Raw genomic sequence first — 25,639 nt, 5'->3', positions numbered from 1 at the left:
ACTAATATAAAACAACATTTTTACTAGCTGAATGAGATCATCATTTGGGTTCCTCTATGTTTGATTGAAGAAAACTTCTCATTCAAAATGTGCTATTTTCGCCTTATCAATAGCGGGAAAGCTTAAAAAAGTGATGCTGTGAATCACCCGTCTGAAATGCGTTTGAGAAAATCAGGATATGATTTTATAATGGCTAACTACTTTGTGAAGAAATTTGATGTCAAAGTATTGTAAAGTTTGTATTGATGTAACTTGTTCAAGCTGATGGACATTTTGAAAGCATTCAATAATTGACTCTTTCAACCTACTGGTGTTGGATTTGAGCTATCAATGAACAAAGATGAAGAAATGGAAAAGCTCAAGAGTAATAAAAAAAGTCCCTCCAAGGTTTCAAATCGGATCATTGGATGCAAAGTCCAAATTGCCAACCATTGCTCTATCGAGCCACCCATGCAGGAGACAGAGACATTGCTTCAGTAGTCTGGAAATGTAGACTGTTTTATTATGCTACAGGCAAAGATGAACATTGTGATATAACTTTTATATTCAGATAAACATTTGAATATTTAACACTTTTATAGAGAATATAGCTGAAAAGAATCAAATCACATTAAATCTCTATCCACTATGACCATTCAAATGAGATATCTTTTTATCAATATAAGAGAAGGACATCACTGATGCGCTCTCTTTTGTCTCAATGGAAAAGGCACTCTTGTGTGAGAGGGTTCCATGGTGTAATGGTTAGCACTCTTGACTCTGAATCCAGCGATCCAAGTTCAAATCTCGGTGGGATCTACTACAATTATGAGATTCACTGTTTAACTCATTTTTTAGAATTTGGTCTAGAAAAAACCTAATATCAATGTTTTATACTGATGCGTATGAACGCATAAGTATGTATAGATGCATACATAGCTTTATCCATCTAGATAGCTGTTAGACAATATGAACATATCAATTATTCATAAACATAAATATTGAAGCTGAACCTAGAAACTGTTCTTTCACATCCACATTGTAAACATGAGTTTATTTTCCTTTCTCATCTATATGGCCAGTAATGAGATAGTTCATTTTTGCTGATTTCTTAGCTGACAACATGCTGGACTTACACAGTGCATTTCATTGTGAATTTCTTTGAAAGTGAATTTCAGATTCACACCTTTGACATGTCTTTCAAAAGATTCACCTTTATTGGTTGTGGATTTACTGTTGAAAATCAGTGTGTAAAATCTTTGTACGTCTGAATTTCAAGATTATTATTCAAACTGCACATCTTCGGTCCCCGTAATACAAAGTTTGACTCCTCAAGTTTTGTTTTAATGAATGCTTTGCAATTAAAAAGTTCCTTGTTCCCCTTATCAATAACAGTAAGATTTTAAAAAGTAATGTCGTGCATCAGGCCCCTGTGATGAGTTTGAGAAACCAGAGTGAGTTTGTAAAATCTCTCATTATTTTGAGCCATTTAGTTTCCAGGTATTGTAAAAATTCTATTATTTGCTCACATCTAGTAAACTTTTAGAGTATAATCAATAAATTAATTTTTCACCCTACCGGTATTAGATATGTGATATTAATGAATACACTTGAAAGAAAATGATTTGGTCAAGAGTCATAAAATGGTCCCACCGAGATTTGAACTCGGATCATTGGATTCAAAGTCCAAAGTGCTAACCATTACACCATGGAACCTCCCAAGTGAAAGGAGTGCAAACTGCTGCAGCAATGTGGAAATGTCAAAGTTTTTCATATTCTACTGTCAAAGAGAAACTGAATTGGATTGCTTTCCTATTCTGGTAAACTTTTGCATATTGAACTATGTTGGGGAAGGATGTTGCCCAAAAGACTCAAATAACGTTATAACTCTGTTGAACAGTGGTTTTTATGTGAGATAATATTTTTCAATGAAAGATAAGTTGCCCCCTGAGGCAAATCTCTTCTGTCAAAATGGAAAGCTCACCCTGGTACGGGAGGGTGGATGGTGTCGTGGTTAGCACTCTGGACTCTGAAAACAGGGATCTGAGTACAAATTTCAGTGGGACTTATCTGAACATTACAATTTTCTTTTCCATTCAGTTCTTAAAGGTTTTATTTGGAACAATATCACATTTACTTATAAACATGTAAAAATCAACCTGTACATATGTATCTCTGTATATATAGCTATATGTCTCTGTATATTTATAGGAACATATAAACATATAGATTATAAAAATAAATATAATTAGTGGAGGTGAAAATCATGAACAGTTGTTGCCTCTCAGCATTTGAAACATGAGTTTCTACTTCTTTCTCTTTTATATGTCCTGAAATTGAGATAGTCACTTTGTACTCAGTATTGATCCAACAATACAGTTGATGTATACAAAGCATATCATATGATTTGTGAATAAAGTTCAAAAATGAGAATTTGATCAGTACCTGTGATGCCTCCGACCAAAAGCTTATATTTTACGATTGGAGATCAACTGTTGTAAATCAGCATGAAAAACATTTTCTTTTCACGATTTCCATACTAATATAAAACAACATTTTTACTAGCTGAATGAGATCATCATTTGGGTTCCTCTATGTTTGATTGAAGAAAACTTCTCATTCAAAATGTGCTATTTTCGCCTTATCAATAGCGGGAAAGCTTAAAAAAGTGATGCTGTGAATCACCCGTCTGAAATGCGTTTGAGAAAATCAGGATATGATTTTATAATGGCTAACTACTTTGTGAAGAAATTTGATGTCAAAGTATTGTAAAGTTTGTATTGATGTAACTTGTTCAAGCTGATGGACATTTTGAAAGCATTCAATAATTGACTCTTTCAACCTACTGGTGTTGGATTTGAGCTATCAATGAACAAAGATGAAGAAATGGAAAAGCTCAAGAGTAATAAAAAAAGTCCCTCCAAGGTTTCAAATCGGATCATTGGATGCAAAGTCCAAATTGCCAACCATTGCTCTATCGAGCCACCCATGCAGGAGACAGAGACATTGCTTCAGTAGTCTGGAAATGTAGACTGTTTTATTATGCTACAGGCAAAGATGAACATTGTGATATAACTTTTATATTCAGATAAACATTTGAATATTTAACACTTTTATAGAGAATATAGCTGAAAAGAATCAAATCACATTAAATCTCTATCCACTATGACCATTCAAATGAGATATCTTTTTATCAATATAAGAGAAGGACATCACTGATGCGCTCTCTTTTGTCTCAATGGAAAAGCCACTCTTGTGTGAGAGGGTTCCATGGTGTAATGGTTAGCACTCTTGACTCTGAATCCAGCGATCCGAGTTCAAATCTCGGTGGGACCTACTACAATTATGAGATTCACTGTTTAACTCATTTTTTAGAATTTGGTCTAGAAAAAACCTAATATCAATGTTTTATACTGATGCGTATGAACGCATAAGTATGTATAGATGCATACATAGCTTTATCCATCGAGATAGCTGTTAGACAATATGAACATATCAATTATTCATAAACATAAATATTGAAGCTGAACCTAGAAACTGTTCTTTCACATCCACATTGTAAACATGAGTTTATTTTCCTTTCTCATCTATATGGCCAGTAATGAGATAGTTCATTTTTGCTGATTTCTTAGCTGACAACATGCTGGACTTACACAGTGCATTTCATTGTGAATTTCTTTGAAAGTGAATTTCAGATTCACACCTTTGACATGTCTTTCAAAAGATTCAACTTTATTGGTTGTGGATTTACTGTTGAAAATCAGTGTGTAAAATCTTTGTACGTCTGAATTTCAAGATTATTATTCAAACTGCACATCTTCGGTCCCCGTAATACAAAGTTTGAGTCCTCAAGTTTTGTTTTAATGAATGCTTTGCAATTAAAAAGTTCCTTGTTCCCCTTATCAATAACAGTAAGATTTTAAAAAGTAATGTCGTGCATCAAGCCCCTGTGATGAGTTTGAGAAACCAGAGTGAGTTTGTAAAATCTCTCATTATTTTGAGCCATTTAGTTTCCAGGTATTGTAAAAATTCTATTATTTGCTCACATCTAGTAAACTTTTAGAGTATAATCAATAAATTAATTTTTCACCCTACCGGTATTAGATATGTGATATTAATGAATACACTTGAAAGAAAATGATTTGGTCAAGAGTCATAAAATGGTCCCACCGAGATTTGAACTCGGATCATTGGATTCAAAGTCCAAAGTGCTAACCATTACACCATGGAACCTCCCATGTGAAAGGAGTGCAAACTGCTGCAGCAATGTGGAAATGTCAAAGTTTTTAATATTCTACTGTCAAAGAGAAACTGAATTGGATTGCTTTCCTATTCTGGTAAACTTTTGCATATTGAACTATGTTGGGGAAGGATGTTGCCCAAAAGACTCAAATAACGTTATAACTCTGTTGAACAGTGGTTTTTATGTGAGATAATATTTTTCAATGAAAGATAAGTTGCCCCCTGAGGCAAATCTCTTCTGTCAAAATGGAAAGCTCACCCTGGTACGGGAGGGTGGATGGTGTCGTGGTTAGCACTCTGGACTCTGAAAACAGGGATCTGAGTACAAATTTCAGTGGGACTTATCTGAACATTACAATTTTCTTTTCCATTCAGTTCTTAGAAGTTTTATTTGGAACAACATCACATTTACTTATAAACATGTAAAAATCAACCTGTACATATGTATCTCTGTATATATAGCTATATGTCTCTGTATATTTATAGGAACATATAAACATATAGATTATAAAAATAAATATAATTAGTGGAGGTGAAAATCATGAACAGTTGTTGCCTCTCAGCATTTGAAACATGAGTTTCTACTTCTTTCTCTTTTATATGTCCTGAAATTGAGATAGTCACTTTTTACTCATTATTGATCCAACAATACAGTTGATGTATACAAAGCATATCATATGATTTGTGAATAAAGTTCAAAAATGAGAATTTGATCAGTACCTGTCATGCCTCCGACCAAAAGCTTATATTTTACGATTGGAGATCAACTGTTGTAAATCAGCATGAAAAACATTTTCTTTTCACGATTTCCATACTAATATAAAACAACATTTTTACTAGCTGAATGAGATCATCATTTGGGTTCCTCTATGTTTGATTGAAGAAAACTTCTCATTCAAAATGTGCTATTTTCGCCTTATCAATAGCGGGAAAGCTTAAAAAAGTGATGCTGTGAATCACCCGTCTGAAATGCGTTTGAGAAAATCAGGATATGATTTTATAATGGCTAACTACTTTGTGAAGAAATTTGATGTCAAAGTATTGTAAAGTTTGTATTGATGTAAGTTGTTCAAGCTGATGGACATTTTGAAAGCATTCAATAATTGACTCTTTCAACCTACTGGTGTTGGATTTGAGCTATCAATGAACAAAGATGAAGAAATGGAAAAGCTCAAGAGTAATAAAAAAAGTCCCTCCAAGGTTTCAAATCGGATCATTGGATGCAAAGTCCAAATTGCCAACCATTGCTCTATCGAGCCACCCATGCAGGAGACAGAGACATTGCTTCAGTAGTCTGGAAATGTAGACTGTTTTATTATGCTACAGGCAAAGATGAACATTGTGATATAACTTTTATATTCAGATAAACATTTGAATATTTAACACTTTTATAGAGAATATAGCTGAAAAGAATCAAATCACATTAAATCTCTATCCACTATGACCATTCAAATGAGATATCTTTTTATCAATATAAGAGAAGGACATCACTGATGCGCTCTCTTTTGTCTCAATGGAAAAGACACTCTTGTGTGAGAGGGTTCCATGGTGTAATGGTTAGCACTCTGGACTCTGAATCCAGCGATCCGAGTTCAAATCTCGGTGGGACCTACTACAATTATGAGATTCACTGTTTAACTCATTTTTTAGAATTTGGTCTAGAAAAAACCTAATATCAATGTTTTATACTGATGCGTATGAACGCATAAGTATGTATAGATGCATACATAGCTTTATCCATCTAGATAGCTGTTAGACAATATGAACATATCAATTATTCATAAACATAAATATTGAAGCTGAACCTAGAAACTGTTCTTTCACATCCACATTGTAAACATGAGTTTATTTTCCTTTCTCATCTATATGGCCAGTAATGAGATAGTTCATTTTTGCTGATTTCTTAGCTGACAACATGCTGGACTTACACAGTGCATTTCATTGTGAATTTCTTTGAAAGTGAATTTCAGATTCACACCTTTGACATGTCTTTCAAAAGATTCAACTTTATTGGTTGTGGATTTACTGTTGAAAATCAGTGTGTAAAATCTTTGTACGTCTGAATTTCAAGATTATTATTCAAACTGCACATCTTCGGTCCCCGTAATACAAAATTTAACTCCTCAAGTTTTGTTTTAATGAATGCTTTGCAATTAAAAAGTTCCTTGTTCCCCTTATCAATAACAGTAAGATTTTAAAAGGTAATGTCGTGCATCAAGCCCCTGTGATGAGTTTGAGAAACCAGAGTGAGTTTGTAAAATCTCTCATTATTTTGAGCCATTTAGTTTCCAGGTATTGTAAAAATTCTATTATTTGCTCACATCTAGTAAACTTTTAGAGTATAATCAATAAATTAATTTTTCACCCTACCGGTATTAGATATGTGATATTAATGAATACACTTGAAAGAAAATGATTTGGTCAAGAGTCATAAAATGGTCCCACCGAGATTTGAACTCGGATCATTGGATTCAAAGTCCAAAGTGCTAACCATTACACCATGGAACCTCCCATGTGAAAGGAGTGGAAACTGCTGCAGCAATGTGGAAATGTCAAAGTTTTTAATATTCTACTGTCAAAGAGAAACTGAATTGGATTGCTTTCCTATTCTGGTAAACTTTTGCATATTGAACTATGTTGGGGAAGGATGTTGCCCAAAAGACTCAAATAACGTTATAACTCTGTTGAACAGTGGTTTTTATGTGAGATAATATTTTTCAATGAAAGATAAGTTGCCCCCTGAGGCAAATCTCTTCTGTCAAAATGGAAAGCTCACCCTGGTACGGGAGGGTGGATGGTGTCGTGGTTAGCACTCTGGACTCTGAAAACAGGGATCTGAGTACAAATTTCAGTGGGACTTATCTGAACATTACAATTTTCTTTTCCATTCAGTTCTTAGAAGTTTTATTTGGAACAATATCACATTTACTTATAAACATGTAAAAATCAACCTGTACATATGTATCTCTGTATATATAGCTATATGTCTCTGTATATTTATGGGAACATATAAACATATAGATTATAAAAATAAATATAATTAGTGGAGGTGAAAATCATGAACAGTTGTTGCCTCTCAGCATTTGAAACATGAGTTTCTACTTCTTTCTCTTTTATATGTCCTGAAATTGAGATAGTCACTTTTTACTCATTATTGATCCAACAATACAGTTGATGTATACAAAGCATATCATATGATTTGTGAATAAAGTTCAAAAATGAGAATTTGATCAGTACCTGTCATGCCTCCGACCAAAAGCTTATATTTTACGATTGGAGATCAACTGTTGTAAATCAGCATGAAAAACATTTTCTTTTCACGATTTCCATACTAATATAAAACAACATTTTTACTAGCTGAATGAGATCATCATTTGGGTTCCTCTATGTTTGATTGAAGAAAACTTCTCATTCAAAATGTGCTATTTTCGCCTTATCAATAGCGGGAAAGCTTAAAAAAGTGAGGCTGTGAATCACCCGTCTGAAATGCGTTTGAGAAAATCAGGATATGATTTTATAATGGCTAACTACTTTGTGAAGAAATTTGATGTCAAAGTATTGTAAAGTTTGTATTGATGTAAGTTGTTCAAGCTGATGGACATTTTGAAAGCATTCAATAATTGACTCTTTCAACCTACTGGTGTTGGATTTGAGCTATCAATGAACAAAGATGAAGAAATGGAAAAGCTCAAGAGTAATAAAAAAAGTCCCTCCAAGGTTTCAAATCGGATCATTGGATGCAAAGTCCAAATTGCCAACCATTGCTCTATCGAGCCACCCATGCAGGAGACAGAGACATTGCTTCAGTAGTCTGGAAATGTAGACTGTTTTATTATGCTACAGGCAAAGATGAACATTGTGATATAACTTTTATATTCAGATAAACATTTGAATATTTAACACTTTTATAGAGAATATAGCTGAAAAGAATCAAATCACATTAAATCTCTATCCACTATGACCATTCAAATGAGATATCTTTTTATCAATATAAGAGAAGGACATCACTGATGCGCTCTCTTTTGTCTCAATGGAAAAGACACTCTTGTGTGAGAGGGTTCCATGGTGTAATGGTTAGCACTCTGGACTCTGAATCCAGCGATCCGAGTTCAAATCTCGGTGGGACCTACTACAATTATGAGATTCACTGTTTAACTCATTTTTTAGAATTTGGTCTAGAAAAAACCTAATATCAATGTTTTATACTGATGCGTATGAACGCATAAGTATGTATAGATGCATACATAGCTTTATCCATCTAGATAGCTGTTAGACAATATGAACATATCAATTATTCATAAACATAAATATTGAAGCTGAACCTAGAAACTGTTCTTTCACATCCACATTGTAAACATGAGTTTATTTTCCTTTCTCATCTATATGGCCAGTAATGAGATAGTTCATTTTTGCTGATTTCTTAGCTGACAACATGCTGGACTTACACAGTGCATTTCATTGTGAATTTCTTTGAAAGTGAATTTCAGATTCACACCTTTGACATGTCTTTCAAAAGATTCAACTTTATTGGTTGTGGATTTACTGTTGAAAATCAGTGTGTAAAATCTTTGTACGTCTGAATTTCAAGATTATTATTCAAACTGCACATCTTCGGTCCCCGTAATACAAAGTTTGACTCCTCAAGTTTCGTTTTAATGAATGCTTTGCAATTCAAAAGTTCCTTGTTCCCCTTATCAATAACAGTAAGATTTTAAAAAGTAATGTCGTGCATCAAGCCCCTGTGATGAGTTTGAGAAACCAGAGTGAGTTTGTAAAATCTCTCATTATTTTGAGCCATTTAGTTTCCAGGTATTGTAAAAATTCTATTATTTGCTCACATCTAGTAAACTTTTAGAGTATAATCAATAAATTAATGTTTCACCCTACCGGTATTAGATATGTGATATTAATGAATACACTTGAAAGAAAATGATTTGGTCAAGAGTCATAAAATGGACCCACCGAGATTTGAACTCGGATCATTGGATTCAAAGTCCAAAGTGCTAACCATTACACCATGGAACCTCCCATGTGAAAGGAGTGCAAACTGCTGCAGCAATGTGGAAATGTCAAAGTTTTTAATATTCTACTGTCAAAGAGAAACTGAATTGGATTGCTTTCCTATTCTGGTAAACTTTTGCATATTGAACTATGTTGGGGAAGGATGTTGCCCAAAAGACTCAAATAACGTTATAACTCTGTTGAACAGTGGTTTTTATGTGAGATAATATTTTTCAATGAAAGATAAGTTGCCCCCTGAGGCAAATCTCTTCTGTCAAAATGGAAAGCTCACCCTGGTACGGGAGGGTGGATGGTGTCGTGGTTAGCACTCTGGACTCTGAAAACAGGGATCTGAGTACAAATTTCAGTGGGACTTATCTGAACATTACAATTTTCTTTTCCATTCAGTTCTTAGAAGTTTTATTTGGAACAATATCACATTTACTTATAAACATGTAAAAATCAACCTGTACATATGTATCTCTGTATATATAGCTATATGTCTCTGTATATTTATGGGAACATATAAACATATAGATTATAAAAATAAATATAATTAGTGGAGGTGAAAATCATGAACAGTTGTTGCCTCTCAGCATTTGAAACATGAGTTTCTACTTCTTTCTCTTTTATATGTCCTGAAATTGAGATAGTCACTTTTTACTCATTATTGATCCAACAATACAGTTGATGTATACAAAGCATATCATATGATTTGTGAATAAAGTTCAAAAATGAGAATTTGATCAGTACCTGTCATGCCTCCGACCAAAAGCTTATATTTTACGATTGGAGATCAACTGTTGTAAATCAGCATGAAAAACATTTTCTTTTCACGATTTCCATACTAATATAAAACAACATTTTTACTAGCTGAATGAGATCATCATTTGGGTTCCTCTATGTTTGATTGAAGAAAACTTCTCATTCAAAATGTGCTATTTTCGCCTTATCAATAGCGGGAAAGCTTAAAAAAGTGAGGCTGTGAATCACCCGTCTGAAATGCGTTTGAGAAAATCAGGATATGATTTTATAATGGCTAACTACTTTGTGAAGAAATTTGATGTCAAAGTATTGTAAAGTTTGTATTGATGTAAGTTGTTCAAGCTGATGGACATTTTGAAAGCATTCAATAATTGACTCTTTCAACCTACTGGTGTTGGATTTGAGCTATCAATGAACAAAGATGAAGAAATGGAAAAGCTCAAGAGTAATAAAAAAAGTCCCTCCAAGGTTTCAAATCGGATCATTGGATGCAAAGTCCAAATTGCCAACCATTGCTCTATCGAGCCACCCATGCAGGAGACAGAGACATTGCTTCAGTAGTCTGGAAATGTAGACTGTTTTATTATGCTACAGGCAAAGATGAACATTGTGATATAACTTTTATATTCAGATAAACATTTGAATATTTAACACTTTTATAGAGAATATAGCTGAAAAGAATCAAATCACATTAAATCTCTATCCACTATGACCATTCAAATGAGATATCTTTTTATCAATATAAGAGAAGGACATCACTGATGCGCTCTCTTTTGTCTCAATGGAAAAGACACTCTTGTGTGAGAGGGTTCCATGGTGTAATGGTTAGCACTCTGGACTCTGAATCCAGCGATCCGAGTTCAAATCTCGGTGGGACCTACTACAATTATGAGATTCACTGTTTAACTCATTTTTTAGAATTTGGTCTAGAAAAAACCTAATATCAATGTTTTATACTGATGCGTATGAACGCATAAGTATGTATAGATGCATACATAGCTTTATCCATCTAGATAGCTGTTAGACAATATGAACATATCATTTATTCATAAACATAAATATTGAAGCTGAACCTAGAAACTGTTCTTTCACATCCACATTGTAAACATGAGTTTATTTTCCTTTCTCATCTATATGGCCAGTAATGAGATAGTTCATTTTTGCTGATTTCTTAGCTGACAACATGCTGGACTTACACAGTGCATTTCATTGTGAATTTCTTTGAAAGTGAATTTCAGATTCACACCTTTGACATGTCTTTCAAAAGATTCAACTTTATTGGTTGTGGATTTACTGTTGAAAATCAGTGTGTAAAAATCTTTGTACGTCTGAATTTCAAGATTATTATTCAAACTGCACATCTTCGGTCCCCGTAATACAAAGTTTGACTCCTCAAGTTTTGTTTTAATGAATGCTTTGCAATTAAAAAGTTCCTTGTTCCCCTTATCAATAACAGTAAGATTTTAAAAAGTAATGTCGTGCATCAAGCCCCTGTGATGAGTTTGAGAAACCAGAGTGAGTTTGTAAAATCTCTCATTATTTTGAGCCATTTAGTTTCCAGGTATTGTAAAAATTCTATTATTTGCTCACATCTAGTAAACTTTTAGAGTATAATCAATAAATTAATTTTTCACCCTACCGGTATTAGATATGTGATATTAATGAATACACTTGAAAGAAAATGATTTGGTCAAGAGTCATAAAATGGTCCCACCGAGCTTTGAACTCGGATCATTGGATTCAAAGTCCAAAGTGCTAACCATTACACCATGGAACCTCCCATGTGAAAGGAGTGCAAACTGCTGCAGCAATGTGGAAATGTCAAAGTTTTTAATATTCTACTGTCAAAGAGAAACTGAATTGGATTGCTTTCCTATTCTGGTAAACTTTTGCATATTGAACTATGTTGGGGAAGGATGTTGCCCAAAAGACTCAAATAACGTTATAACTCTGTTGAACAGTGGTTTTTATGTGAGATAATATTTTTCAATGAAAGATAAGTTGCCCCCTGAGGCAAATCTCTTCTGTCAAAATGGAAAGCTCACCCTGGTACGGGAGGGTGGATGGTGTCGTGGTTAGCACTCTGGACTCTGAAAACAGGGATCTGAGTACAAATTTCAGTGGGACTTATCTGAACATTACAATTTTCTTTTCCATTCAGTTCTTAGAAGTTTTATTTGGAACAATATCACATTTACTTATAAACATGTAAAAATCAACCTGTACATATGTATCTCTGTATATATGGCTATATGTCTCTGTATATTTATGGGAACATATAAACATATAGATTATAAAAATAAATATAATTAGTGGAGGTGAAAATCATGAACAGTTGTTGCCTCTCAGCATTTGAAACATGAGTTTCTACTTCTTTCTCTTTTATATGTCCTGAAATTGAGATAGTCACTTTTTACTCATTATTGATCCAACAATACAGTGGATGTATACAAAGCATATCATATGATTTGTGAATAAAGTTCAAAAATGAGAATTTGATCAGTACCTGTCATGCCTCCGACCAAAAGCTTATATTTTACGATTGGAGATCAACTGTTGTAAATCAACATGAAAAACATTTTCTTTTCACGATTTCCATACTAATATAAAACAACATTTTTACTAGCTGAATTAGATCATCATTTGGGTTCCTCTATGTTTGATTGAAGAAAACTTCTCATTCAAAATGTGCTATTTTCGCCTTATCAATAGCGGGAAAGCTTAAAAAAGTGAGGCTGTGAATCACCCGTCTGAAATGCGTTTGAGAAAATCAGGATATGATTTTATAATGGCTAACTACTTTGTGAAGAAATTTGATGTCAAAGTATTGTAAAGTTTGTATTGATGTAAGTTGTTCAAGCTGATGGACATTTTGAAAGCATTCAATAATTGACTCTTTCAACCTACTGGTGTTGGATTTGAGCTATCAATGAACAAAGATGAAGAAATGGAAAAGCTCAAGAGTAATAAAAAAAGTCCCTGCAAGGTTTCAAATCGGATCATTGGATGCAAAGTCCAAATTGCCAACCATTGCTCTATCGAGCCACCCATGCAGGAGACAGAGACATTGCTTCAGTAGTCTGGAAATGTAGACTGTTTTATTATGCTACAGGCAAAGATGAACATTGTGATATAACTTTTATATTCAGATAAACATTTGAATATTTAACACTTTTATAGAGAATATAGCTGAAAAGAATCAAATCACATTAAATCTCTATCCACTATGACCATTCAAATGAGATATCTTTTTATCAATATAAGAGAAGGACATCACTGATGCGCTCTCTTTTGTCTCAATGGAAAAGGCACTCTTGTGTGTGGGTTCCATGGTGTAATGGTTAGCACTCTGGACTCTGAATCCAGCGATCCGAGTTCAAATATCGGTGGGACCTACTACAATTATGAGATTCACTGTTTAACTCATTTTTTAGAATTTGGTCTAGAAAAAACCTAATATCAATGTTTTATACTGATGCGTATGAACGCATAAGTATGTATAGATGCATACATAGCTTTATCCATCTAGATAGCTGTTAGACAATATGAACATATCAATTATTCATAAACATAAATATTGAAGCTGAACCTAGAAACTGTTCTTTCACATCCACATTGTAAACATGAGTTTATTTTCCTTTCTCATCTATATGGCCAGTAATGAGATAGTTCATTTTTGCTGATTTCTTAGCTGACAACATGCTGGACTTACACAGTGCATTTCATTGTGAATTTCTTTGAAAGTGAATTTCAGGTTCACACCTTTGCCATGTCTTTCAAAAGATTCAACTTTATTGGTTGTGGATTTACTGTTGAAAATCAGTGTGTAAAATCTTTGTACGTCTGAATTTCAAGATTATTATTCAAACTGCACATCTTCGGTCCCCGTAATACAAAGTTTGACTCCTCAAGTTTTGTTTTAATGAATGCTTTGCAATTAAAAAGTTCCTTGTTCCCCTTATCAATAACAGTAAGATTTTAAAAAGTAATGTCGTGCATCAGGCCCCTGTGATGAGTTTGAGAAACCAGAGTGAGTTTGTAAAATCTCTCATTATTTTGAGCCATTTAGTTTCCAGGTATTGTAAAAATTCTATTATTTGCTCACATCTAGTAAACTTTTAGAGTATAATCAATAAATTAATTTTTCACCCTACCGGTATTAGATATGTGATATTAATGAATACACTTGAAAGAAAATGATTTGGTCAAGAGTCATAAAATGGTCCCACCGAGATTTGAACTCGGATCATTGGATTCAAAGTCCAAAGTGCTAACCATTACACCATGGAACCTCCCATGTGAAAGGAGTGCAAACTGCTGCAGCAATGTGGAAATGTCAAAGTTTTTAATATTCTACTGTCAAAGAGAAACTGAATTGGATTGCTTTCCTATTCTGGTAAACTTTTGCATATTGAACTATGTTGGGGAAGGATGTTGCCCAAAAGACTCAAATAACGTTATAACTCTGTTGAACAGTGGTTTTTATGTGAGATAATATTTTTCAATGAAAGATAAGTTGCCCCCTGAGGCAAATCTCTTCTGTCAAAATGGAAAGCTCACCCTGGTACGGGAGGGTGGATGGTGTCGTGGTTAGCACTCTGGACTCTGAAAACAGGGATCTGAGTACAAATTTCAGTAGGACTTATCTGAACATTACAATTTTCTTTTCCATTCAGTTCTTAGAAGTTTTATTTGGAACAATATCACATTTACTTATAAACATGTAAAAATCAACCTGTACATATGTATCTCTGTATATATAGCTATATGTCTCTGTATATTTATAGGAACATATAAACATATAGATTATAAAAATAAATATAATTAGTGGAGGTGAAAATCATGAACAGTTGTTGCCTCTCAGCATTTGAAACATGAGTTTCTACTTCTTTCTCTTTTATATGTCCTGAAATTGAGATAGTCACTTTTTACTCATTATTGATCCAACAATACAGTTGATGTATACAAAGCATATCATATGATTTGTGAATAAAGTTCAAAAATGAGAATTTGATCAGTACCTGTCATGCCTCCGACCAAAAGCTTATATTTTACGATTGGAGATCAACTGTTGTAAATCAGCATGAAAAACATTTTCTTTTCACGATTTCCATACTAATATAAAACAACATTTTTACTAGCTGAATGAGATCATCATTTGGGTTCCTCTATGTTTGATTGAAGAAAACTTCTCATTCAAAATGTGCTATTTTCGCCTTATCAATAGCGGGAAAGCTTAAAAAAGTGAGGCTGTGAATCACCCGTCTGAAATGCGTTTGAGAAAATCAGGATATGATTTTATAATGGCTAACTACTTTGTGAAGAAATTTGATGTCAAAGTATTGTAAAGTTTGTATTGATGTAAGTTGTTCAAGCTGATGGACATTTTGAAAGCATTCAATAATTGACTCTTTCAACCTACTGGTGTTGGATTTGAGCTATCAATGAACAAAGATGAAGAAATGGAAAAGCTCAAGAGTAATAAAAAAAGTCCCTGCAAGGTTTCAAATCGGATCATTGGATGCAAAGTCCAAATTGCCAACCATTGCTCTATCGAGCCACCCATGCAGGAGACAGAGACATTGCTTCAGTAGTCTGGAAATGTAGACTGTTTTATTATGCTACAGGCAAAGATGAACATTGTGATATAACTTTTATATTCAGATAAACATTTGAATATTTAACACTTTTATAGAGAATATAGCTGAAAAGAATCAAATCACATTAAATCTCTATCCACTATGACCATTCAAATGAGATATCTTTTTATCAATATAAGAGAAGGACATCACTGATGCGCTCTCTTTTGTCTCAATGGAAAAGGCACTCTTGTGTGTGGGTTCCATGGTGTAATGGTTAGCACTCTGGACTCTGAATCCAGCGATCCGAGTTCAAATATCGGTGGGACCTACTACAATTATGAGATTCACTGTTTAACTCATTTTTTAGAATTTGGTCTAGAAAAAACCTAATATCAATGTTTTATACTGATGCGTATGAACGCATAAGTATGTATAGATGCATACATAGCTTTATCCATCTAGATAGCTGTTAGACAATATGAACATATCAATTATTCATAAACATAAATATTGAAGCTGAACCTAGAAACTGTTCTTTCACATCCACATTGTAAACATGAGTTTATTTTCCTTTCTCATCTATATGGCCAGTAATGAGATAGTTCATTTTTGCTGATTTCTTAGCTGACAACATGCTGGACTTACACAGTGCATTTCATTGTGAATTTCTTTGAAAGTGAATTTCAGATTCACACCTTTGACATGTCTTTCAAAAGATTCAACTTTATTGGTTGTGGATTTACTGTTGAAAATCAGTGTGTAAAATCTTTGTACGTCTGAATTTCAAGATTATTATTCAAACTGCACATCTTCGGTCCCCGTAATACAAAGTTTGACTCCTCAAGTTTTGTTATAATGAATGCTTTGCAATTAAAAAGTTCCTTGTTCCCCTTATCAATAACAGTAAGATTTTAAAAAGTAATGTCGTGCATCAGGCCCCTGTGATGAGTTTGAGAAACCAGAGTGAGTTTGTAAAATCTCTCATTATTTTGAGCCATTTAGTTTCCAGGTATTGTAAAAATTCTATTATTTGCTCACATCTAGTAAACTTTTAGAGTATAATCAATAAATTAATTTTTCACCCTACCGGTATTAGATATGTGATATTAATGAATACACTTGAAAGAAAATGATTTGGTCAAGAGTCATAAAATGGTCCCACCGAGATTTGAACTCGGATCATTGGATTCAAAGTCCAAAGTGCTAACCATTACACCATGGAACCTCCCATGTGAAAGGAGTGCAAACTGCTGCAGCAATGTGGAAATGTCAAAGTTTTTAATATTCTACTGTCAAAGAGAAACTGAATTGGATTGCTTTCCTATTCTGGTAAACTTTTGCATATTGAACTATGTTGGGGAAGGATGTTGCCCAAAAGACTCAAATAACGTTATAACTCTGTTGAACAGTGGTTTTTATGTGAGATAATATTTTTCAATGAAAGATAAGTTGCCCCCTGAGGCAAATCTCTTCTGTCAAAATGGAAAGCTCACCCTGGTACGGGAGGGTGGATGGTGTCGTGGTTAGCACTCTGGACTCTGAAAACAGGGATCTGAGTACAAATTTCAGTGGGACTTATCTGAACATTACAATTTTCTTTTCCATTCAGTTCTTAGAAGTTTTATTTGGAACAATATCACATTTACTTATAAACATGTAAAAATCAACCTGTACATATGTATCTCTGTATATATAGCTATATGTCTCTGTATATTTATAGGAACATATAAACATATAGATTATAAAAATAAATATAATTAGTGGAGGTGAAAATCATGAACAGTTGTTGCCTCTCAGCATTTGAAACATGAGTTTCTACTTCTTTCTCTTTTATATGTCCTGAAATTGAGATAGTCACTTTTTACTCATTATTGATCCAACAATACAGTTGATGTATACAAAGCATATCATATGATTTGTGAATAAAGTTCAAAAATGAGAATTTGATCAGTACCTGTCATGCCTCCGACCAAAAGCTTATATTTTACGATTGGAGATCAACTGTTGTAAATCAGCATGAAAAACATTTTCTTTTCACGATTTCCATACTAATATAAAACAACATTTTTACTAGCTGAATGAGATCATCATTTGGGTTCCTCTATGTTTGATTGAAGAAAACTTCTCATTCAAAATGTGCTATTTTCGCCTTATCAATAGCGGGAAAGCTTAAAAAAGTGAGGCTGTGAATCACCCGTCTGAAATGCGTTTGAGAAAATCAGGATATGATTTTATAATGGCTAACTACTTTGTGAAGAAATTTGATGTCAAAGTATTGTAAAGTTTGTATTGATGTAAGTTGTTCAAGCTGATGGACATTTTGAAAGCATTCAATAATTGACTCTTTCAACCTACTGGTGTTGGATTTGAGCTATCAATGAACAAAGATGAAGAAATGGAAAAGCTCAAGAGTAATAAAAAAAGTCCCTGCAAGGTTTCAAATCGGATCATTGGATGCAAAGTCCAAATTGCCAACCATTGCTCTATCGAGCCACCCATGCAGGAGACAGAGACATTGCTTCAGTAGTCTGGAAATGTAGACTGTTTTATTATGCTACAGGCAAAGATGAACATTGTGATATAACTTTTATATTCAGATAAACATTTGAATATTTAACACTTTTATAGAGAATATAGCTGAAAAGAATCAAATCACATTAAATCTCTATCCACTATGACCATTCAAATGAGATATCTTTTTATCAATATAAGAGAAGGACATCACTGATGCGCTCTCTTTTGTCTCAATGGAAAAGGCACTCTTGTGTGTGGGTTCCATGGTGTAATGGTTAGCACTCTGGACTCTGAATCCAGCGATCCGAGTTCAAATATCGGTGGGACCTACTACAATTATGAGATTCACTGTTTAACTCATTTTTTAGAATTTGGTCTAGAAAAAACCTAATATCAATGTTTTATACTGATGCGTATGAACGCATAAGTATGTATAGATGCATACATAGCTTTATCCATCTAGATAGCTGTTAGACAATATGAACATATCAATTATTCATAAACATAAATATTGAAGCTGAACCTAGAAACTGTTCTTTCACATCCACATTGTAAACATGAGTTTATTTTCCTTTCTCATCTATATGGCCAGTAATGAGATAGTTCATTTTTGCTGATTTCTTAGCTGACAACATGCTGGACTTACACAGTGCATTTCATTGTGAATTTCTTTGAAAGTGAATTTCAGATTCACACCTTTGACATGTCTTTCAAAAGATTCAACTTTATTGGTTGTGGATTTACTGTTGAAAATCAGTGTGTAAAATCTTTGTACGTCTGAATTTCAAGATTATTATTCAAACTGCACATCTTCGGTCCCCGTAATACAAAGTTTGACTCCTCAAGTTTTGTTTTAATGAATGCTTTGCAATTAAAAAGTTCCTTGTTCCCCTTATCAATAACAGTAAGATTTTAAAAAGTAATGTCGTGCATCAGGCCCCTGTGATGAGTTTGAGAAACCAGAGTGAGTTTGTAAAATCTCTCATTATTTTGAGCCATTTAGTTTCCAGGTATTGTAAAAATTCTATTATTTGCTCACATCTAGTAAACTTTTAGAGTATAATCAATAAATTAATTTTTCACCCTACCGGTATTAGATATGTGATATTAATGAATACACTTGAAAGAAAATGATTTGGTCAAGAGTCATAAAATGGTCCCACCGAGATTTGAACTCGGATCATTGGATTCAAAGTCCAAAGTGCTAACCATTACACCATGGAACCTCCCATGTGAAAGGAGTGCAAACTGCTGCAGCAATGTGGAAATGTCAAAGTTTTTAATATTCTACTGTCAAAGAGAAACTGAATTGGATTGCTTTCCTATTCTGGTAAACTTTTGCATATTGAACTATGTTGGGGAAGGATGTTGCCCAAAAGACTCAAATAACGTTATAACTCTGTTGAACAGTGGTTTTTATGTGAGATAATATTTTTCAATGAAAGATAAGTTGCCCCCTGAGGCAAATCTCTTCTGTCAAAATGGAAAGCTCACCCTGGTACGGGAGGGTGGATGGTGTCGTGGTTAGCACTCTGGACTCTGAAAACAGGGATCTGAGTACAAATTTCAGTAGGACTTATCTGAACATTACAATTTTCTTTTCCATTCAGTTCTTAGAAGTTTTATTTGGAACAATATCACATTTACTTATAAACATGTAAAAATCAACCTGTACATATGTATCTCTGTATATATAGCTATATGTCTCTGTATATTTATAGGAACATATAAACATATAGATTATAAAAATAAATAAAATTAGTGGAGGTGAAAATCATGAACAGTTGTTGCCTCTCAGCATTTGAAACATGAGTTTCTACTTCTTTCTCTTTTATATGTCCTGAAATTGAGATAGTCACTTTTTACTCATTATTGATCCAACAATACAGTTGATGTATACAAAGCATATCATATGATTTGTGAATAAAGTTCAAAAATGAGAATTTGATCAGTACCTGTCATGCCTCCGACCAAAAGCTTATATTTTACGATTGGAGATCAACTGTTGTAAATCAGCATGAAAAACATTTTCTTTTCACGATTTCCATACTAATATAAAACAACATTTTTACTAGCTGAATGAGATCATCATTTGGGTTCCTCTATGTTTGATTGAAGAAAACTTCTCATTCAAAATGTGCTATTTTCGCCTTATCAATAGCGGGAAAGCTTAAAAAAGTGAGGCTGTGAATCACCCGTCTGAAATGCGTTTGAGAAAATCAGGATATGATTTTATAATGGCTAACTACTTTGTGAAGAAATTTGATGTCAAAGTATTGTAAAGTTTGTATTGATGTAAGTTGTTCAAGCTGATGGACATTTTGAAAGCATTCAATAATTGACTCTTTCAACCTACTGGTGTTGGATTTGAGCTATCAATGAACAAAGATGAAGAAATGGAAAAGCTCAAGAGTAATAAAAAAAGTCCCTGCAAGGTTTCAAATCGGATCATTGGATGCAAAGTCCAAATTGCCAACCATTGCTCTATCGAGCCACCCATGCAGGAGACAGAGACATTGCTTCAGTAGTCTGGAAATGTAGACTGTTTTATTATGCTACAGGCAAAGATGAACATTGTGATATAACTTTTATATTCAGATAAACATTTGAATATTTAACACTTTTATAGAGAATATAGCTGAAAAGAATCAAATCACATTAAATCTCTATCCACTATGACCATTCAAATGAGATATCTTTTTATCAATATAAGAGAAGGACATCACTGATGCGCTCTCTTTTGTCTCAATGGAAAAGGCACTCTTGTGTGTGGGTTCCATGGTGTAATGGTTAGCACTCTGGACTCTGAATCCAGCGATCCGAGTTCAAATATCGGTGGGACCTACTACAATTATGAGATTCACTGTTTAACTCATTTTTTAGAATTTGGTCTAGAAAAAACCTAATATCAATGTTTTATACTGATGCGTATGAACGCATAAGTATGTATAGATGCATACATAGCTTTATCCATCTAGATAGCTGTTAGACAATATGAACATATCAATTATTCATAAACATAAATATTGAAGCTGAACCTAGAAACTGTTCTTTCACATCCACATTGTAAACATGAGTTTATTTTCCTTTCTCATCTATATGGCCAGTAATGAGATAGTTCATTTTTGCTGATTTCTTAGCTGACAACATGCTGGACTTACACAGTGCATTTCATTGTGAATTTCTTTGAAAGTGAATTTCAGATTCACACCTTTGACATGTCTTTCAAAAGATTCAACTTTATTGGTTGTGGATTTACTGTTGAAAATCAGTGTGTAAAATCTTTGTACGTCTGAATTTCAAGATTATTATTCAAACTGCACATCTTCGGTCCCCGTAATACAAAGTTTGACTCCTCAAGTTTTGTTTTAATGAATGCTTTGCAATTAAAAAGTTCCTTGTTCCCCTTATCAATAACAGTAAGATTTTAAAAAGTAATGTCGTGCATCAGGCCCCTGTGATGAGTTTGAGAAACCAGAGTGAGTTTGTAAAATCTCTCATTATTTTGAGCCATTTAGTTTCCAGGTATTGTAAAAATTCTATTATTTGCTCACATCTAGTAAACTTTTAGAGTATAATCAATAAATTAATTTTTCACCCTACCGGTATTAGATATGTGATATTAATGAATACACTTGAAAGAAAATGATTTGGTCAAGAGTCATAAAATGGTCCCACCGAGATTTGAACTCGGATCATTGGATTCAAAGACCAAAGTGCTAACCATTACACCATGGAACCTATCATGTGAAAGGAGTGCAAACTGCTGCAGCAATGTGGAAATGTCAAAGTTTTTAATATTCTACTGTCAAAGAGAAACTGAATTGGATTGCTTTCCTATTCTGGTAAACTTTTGCATATTGAACTATGTTGGGGAAGGATGTTGCCCAAAAGACTCAAATAACGTTATAACTCTGTTGAACAGTGGTTTTTATGTGAGATAATATTTTTCAATGAAAGATAAGTTGCCCCCTGAGGCAAATCTCTTCTGTCAAAATGGAAAGCTCACCCTGGTACGGGAGGGTGGATGGTGTCGTGGTTAGCACTCTGGACTCTGAAAACAGGGATCTGAGTACAAATTTCAGTGGGACTTATCTGAACATTACAATTTTCTTTTCCATTCAGTTCTTAGAAGTTTTATTTGGAACAATATCACATTTACTTATAAACATGTAAAAATCAACCTGTACATATGTATCTCTGTATATATAGCTATATGTCTCTGTATATTTATAGGAACATATAAACACATAGATTATAAAAATAAATATAATTAGTGGAGGTGAAAATCATGAACAGTTGTTGCCTCTCAGCATTTGAAACATGAGTTTCTACTTCTTTCTCTTTTATATGTCCTGAAATTGAGATAGTCACTTTTTACTCATTATTGATCCAACAATACAGTTGATGTATACAAAGCATATCATATGATTTGTGAATAAAGTTCAAAAATGAGAATTTGATCAGTACCTGTCATGCCTCCGACCAAAAGCTTATATTTTACGATTGGAGATCAACTGTTGTAAATCAGCATGAAAAACATTTTCTTTTCACGATTTCCATACTAATATAAAACAACATTTTTACTAGCTGAATGAGATCATCATTTGGGTTCCTCTATGTTTGATTGAAGAAAACTTCTCATTCAAAATGTGCTATTTTCGCCTTATCAATAGCGGGAAAGCTTAAAAAAGTGAGGCTGTGAATCACCCGTCTGAAATGCGTTTGAGAAAATCAGGATATGATTTTATAATGGCTAACTACTTTGTGAAGAAATTTGATGTCAAAGTATTGTAAAGTTTGTATTGATGTAAGTTGTTCAAGCTGATGGACATTTTGAAAGCATTCAATAATTGACTCTTTCAACCTACTGGTGTTGGATTTGAGCTATCAATGAACAAAGATGAAGAAATGGAAAAGCTCAAGAGTAATAAAAAAAGTCCCTCCAAGGTTTCAAATCGGATCATTGGATGCAAAGTCCAAATTGCCAACCATTGCTCTATCGAGCCACCCATGCAGGAGACAGAGACATTGCTTCAGTAGTCTGGAAATGTAGACTGTTTTATTATGCTACAGGCAAAGATGAACATTGTGATATAACTTTTATATTCAGATAAACATTTGAATATTTAACACTTTTATAGAGAATATAGCTGAAAAGAATCAAATCACATTAAATCTATATCCACTATGACCATTCAAATGAGATATCTTTTTATCAATATAAGAGAAGGACATCACTGATGCGCTCTCTTTTGTCTCAATGGAAAAGGCACTCTTGTGTGAGAGGGTTCCATGGTGTAATGGTTAGCACTCTGAATCCAGCGATCCGAGTTCAAATCTCGGTGGGACCTACTACAATTATGAGATTCACTGTTTAACTCATTTTTTAGGATTTGGTCTAGAAAAAACCTAATATCAATGTTTTATACTGATGCGTATGAACGCATAAGTATGTATAGATGCATACATAGCTTTATCCATCTAGATAGCTGTTAGACAATATGAACATATCAATTATTCATAAACATAAATATTGAAGCTGAACCTAGAAACTGTTCTTTCACATCCACATTGTAAACATGAGTTTATTTTCCTTTCTCATCTATATGGCCAGTAATGAGATAGTTCATTTTTGCTGATTTCTTAGCTGACAACATGCTGGACTTACACAGTGCATTTCATTGTGAATTTCTTTGAAAGTGAATTTCAGATTCACACCTTTGACATGTCTTTCAAAAGATTCAACTTTATTGGTTGTGGATTTACTGTTGAAAATCAGTGTGTAAAATCTTTGTACGTCTGAATTTCAAGATTATTATTCAAACTGCACATCTTCGGTCCCCGTAATACAAAGTTTGACTCCTCAAGTTTTGTTTTAATGAATGCTTTGCAATTAAAAAGTTCCTTGTTCCCCTTATCAATAACAGTAAGATTTTAAAAAGTAATGTCGTGCATCAGGCCCCTGTGATGAGTTTGAGAAACCAGAGTGAGTTTGTAAAATCTCTCATTATTTTGAGCCATTTAGTTTCCAGGTATTGTAAAAATTCTATTATTTGCTCACATCTAGTAAACTTTTAGAGTATAATCAATAAATTAATTTTTCACCCTACCGGTATTAGATATGTGATATTAATGAATACACTTGAAAGAAAATGATTTGGTCAAGAGTCATAAAATGGTCCCACCGAGATTTGAACTCGGATCATTGGATTCAAAGTCCAAAGTGCTAACCATTACACCATGGAACCTCCCATGTGAAAGGAGTGCAAACTGCTGCAGCAATGTGGAAATGTCAAAGTTTTTAATATTCTACTGTCAAAGAGAAACTGAATTGGATTGCTTTCCTATTCTGGTAAACTTTTGCATATTGAACTATGTTGGGGAAGGATGTTGCCCAAAAGACTCAAATAACGTTATAACTCTGTTGAACAGTGGTTTTTATGTGAGATAATATTTTTCAATGAAAGATAAGTTGCCCCCTGAGGCAAATCTCTTCTGTCAAAATGGAAAGCTCACCCTGGTACGGGAGGGTGGATGGTGTCGTGGTTAGCACTCTGGACTCTGAAAACAGGGATCTGAGTACAAATTTCAGTGGGACTTATCTGAACATTACAATTTTCTTTTCCATTCAGTTCTTAGAAGTTTTATTTGGAACAATATCACATTTACTTATAAACATGTAAAAATCAACCTGTACATATGTATCTCTGTATATATAGCTATATGTCTCTGTATATTTATAGGAACATATAAACATATAGATTATAAAAATAAATATAATTAGTGGAGGTGAAAATCATGAACAGTTGTTGCCTCTCAGCATTTGAAACATGAGTTTCTACTTCTTTCTCTTTTATATGTCCTGAAATTGAGATAGTCACTTTTTACTCATTATTGATCCAACAATACAGTTGATGTATACAAAGCATATCATATGATTTGTGAATAAAGTTCAAAAATGAGAATTTGATCAGTACCTGTCATGCCTCCGACCAAAAGCTTATATTTTACGATTGGAGATCAACTGTTGTAAATCAGCATGAAAAACATTTTCTTTTCACGATTTCCATACTAATATAAAACAACATTTTTACTAGCTGAATGAGATCATCATTTGGGTTCCTCTATGTTTGATTGAAGAAAACTTCTCATTCAAAATGTGCTATTTTCGCCTTATCAATAGCGGGAAAGCTTAAAAAAGTGAGGCTGTGAATCACCCGTCTGAAATGCGTTTGAGAAAATCAGGATATGATTTTATAATGGCTAACTACTTTGTGAAGAAATTTGATGTCAAAGTATTGTAAAGTTTGTATTGATGTAAGTTGTTCAAGCTGATGGACATTTTGAAAGCATTCAATAATTGACTCTTTCAACCTACTGGTGTTGGATTTGAGCTATCAATGAACAAAGATGAAGAAATGGAAAAGCTCAAGAGTAATAAAAAAAGTCCCTCCAAGGTTTCAAATCGGATCATTGGATGCAAAGTCCAAATTGCCAACCATTGCTCTATCGAGCCACCCATGCAGGAGACAGAGACATTGCTTCAGTAGTCT

At 33.6% G+C, this 25,639-nt stretch overlaps 12 non-coding genes across 12 annotated transcripts; 3 read left to right on the top strand and 9 right to left on the bottom strand.

Annotated features, from left to right (window-relative positions):
* Window positions 1-1,623: 1,623 nt before the first annotated feature.
* On the bottom strand, window positions 1,624-1,695 carry TRNAQ-UUG (transfer RNA glutamine (anticodon UUG)). Its single transcript has one exon. It is a non-coding gene; the product is annotated as a tRNA-Gln (tRNA).
* A 2,445-nt stretch (window positions 1,696-4,140) lies between these two features.
* On the bottom strand, window positions 4,141-4,212 carry TRNAQ-UUG (transfer RNA glutamine (anticodon UUG)). The gene has a single exon. It is a non-coding gene; the product is annotated as a tRNA-Gln (tRNA).
* Window positions 4,213-5,760: 1,548 nt separating this feature from the next.
* TRNAQ-CUG (transfer RNA glutamine (anticodon CUG)) lies at window positions 5,761-5,832 on the top strand. The gene has a single exon. It is a non-coding gene; the product is annotated as a tRNA-Gln (tRNA).
* An 825-nt stretch (window positions 5,833-6,657) lies between these two features.
* Window positions 6,658-6,729, bottom strand: TRNAQ-UUG (transfer RNA glutamine (anticodon UUG)). The gene has a single exon. It is a non-coding gene; the product is annotated as a tRNA-Gln (tRNA).
* Window positions 6,730-8,277: 1,548 nt separating this feature from the next.
* Window positions 8,278-8,349, top strand: TRNAQ-CUG (transfer RNA glutamine (anticodon CUG)). Its single transcript has one exon. It is a non-coding gene; the product is annotated as a tRNA-Gln (tRNA).
* Window positions 8,350-9,174: 825 nt separating this feature from the next.
* Window positions 9,175-9,246, bottom strand: TRNAQ-UUG (transfer RNA glutamine (anticodon UUG)). Its single transcript has one exon. It is a non-coding gene; the product is annotated as a tRNA-Gln (tRNA).
* Window positions 9,247-10,794: 1,548 nt separating this feature from the next.
* On the top strand, window positions 10,795-10,866 carry TRNAQ-CUG (transfer RNA glutamine (anticodon CUG)). Its single transcript has one exon. It is a non-coding gene; the product is annotated as a tRNA-Gln (tRNA).
* A 3,341-nt stretch (window positions 10,867-14,207) lies between these two features.
* On the bottom strand, window positions 14,208-14,279 carry TRNAQ-UUG (transfer RNA glutamine (anticodon UUG)). Its single transcript has one exon. It is a non-coding gene; the product is annotated as a tRNA-Gln (tRNA).
* Window positions 14,280-16,722: 2,443 nt separating this feature from the next.
* On the bottom strand, window positions 16,723-16,794 carry TRNAQ-UUG (transfer RNA glutamine (anticodon UUG)). The gene has a single exon. It is a non-coding gene; the product is annotated as a tRNA-Gln (tRNA).
* A 2,443-nt stretch (window positions 16,795-19,237) lies between these two features.
* On the bottom strand, window positions 19,238-19,309 carry TRNAQ-UUG (transfer RNA glutamine (anticodon UUG)). Its single transcript has one exon. It is a non-coding gene; the product is annotated as a tRNA-Gln (tRNA).
* Window positions 19,310-21,752: 2,443 nt separating this feature from the next.
* Window positions 21,753-21,824, bottom strand: TRNAQ-UUG (transfer RNA glutamine (anticodon UUG)). The gene has a single exon. It is a non-coding gene; the product is annotated as a tRNA-Gln (tRNA).
* A 2,438-nt stretch (window positions 21,825-24,262) lies between these two features.
* TRNAQ-UUG (transfer RNA glutamine (anticodon UUG)) lies at window positions 24,263-24,334 on the bottom strand. The gene has a single exon. It is a non-coding gene; the product is annotated as a tRNA-Gln (tRNA).
* Between the last annotated feature and the right edge of the window lie 1,305 nt (window positions 24,335-25,639).

Source organism: Triturus cristatus, chromosome 5_2 (genome assembly GCF_964204655.1).
Source record: "Triturus cristatus chromosome 5_2, aTriCri1.1, whole genome shotgun sequence".
Taxonomy (NCBI): Eukaryota; Metazoa; Chordata; class Amphibia; order Caudata; family Salamandridae; genus Triturus; species Triturus cristatus.
The sequence above is the reverse complement of the archived record's forward strand: the minus strand, read 5'-3'. Positions and strand labels throughout refer to the sequence as shown.